The sequence below is a fragment of the Oncorhynchus keta genome, chromosome 14, assembly GCF_023373465.1.
Source record: "Oncorhynchus keta strain PuntledgeMale-10-30-2019 chromosome 14, Oket_V2, whole genome shotgun sequence".
Taxonomy (NCBI): domain Eukaryota; kingdom Metazoa; phylum Chordata; class Actinopteri; order Salmoniformes; family Salmonidae; genus Oncorhynchus; species Oncorhynchus keta.
In genome coordinates this window covers 45,946,104-45,947,101 of record NC_068434.1, presented here as the reverse complement: position 1 = coordinate 45,947,101, position 998 = coordinate 45,946,104, and positions in this window count along the sequence as shown.

Genomic DNA, 998 nt, shown 5'->3' with positions numbered 1-998 from the left:
TGTTTTTATGAGGGGGGATGGGAGGTTGGAGGCTAACATATTTATTTTCCTTATAACTTTTCCTTACATACTTTATTCGCCAATAATCACCTTTATTCTTCAAGTGCATCTACACATATTCAGAATTTTAATTGGTATTTATGTACCTTTTTCTATTCATGTTATTTTATTATGCAAGCCCACAGGTGAAAATAAACTAAATATGACATTATATTAATGTCTATATTGTACTTGTAACCGTTATGTTTGGGACATTTTTGGTGAAGTGGTTAAAGAGGATGATAATTGTGAGGTGCTATAGGGACTTCAAGATAGGGACTTCAAATGTGACACGTCAAGGGAACTGTAGGTCTACTATTCTGATGGGTTAAATGGAATGCAGGCCTCACTGAAATCTGGACACTGAATGTACCGTAGGTCTATAACCTCTCAAATAGCCTTATATAATGTTAACTCCTGCAGAATTAAGCATTTCTTGCAGTAAAATTATACAGCAAATGTACATTTTTCCTCAGGAACAGGAGTGGATAAATATGATTTCTTTCTTTCAGCATCTTGATATAAAACGAATGCACGGTTAGGGACTGTCTGTAAATGTGCTATTTTTATCAGAGTCATAAAGCATTTCAAACACATAAAATAGGCATTCAAGCCAAACTGAAATAGTATCAGCAGCATATTGGGTTGTTTTCACAGGTTTTAATTTCCTTAAACCTGGTCAAACTGATTTCACAAGAACATTTCTCAGTGAAAATCTTTCCCTTTTTTGTTTGTATTTGCATTTTCTCCCGGTCCCTAAAAGTCTTTGCTCCATGACAGAAGCAGAGGTGAAAGAGAAAACTTACAAATGTCAGTTAGTTTTAAGCATTCATTCTATTCTATAACATTATTCTGGTGAGCAAACAAGGGTTTATATTGTCTTCTAGGGCAACAAGTAATGACAGAGTAGATGCTGCATGTATATAATTATAGACAAATTGACTTTTTTATTTATTTTT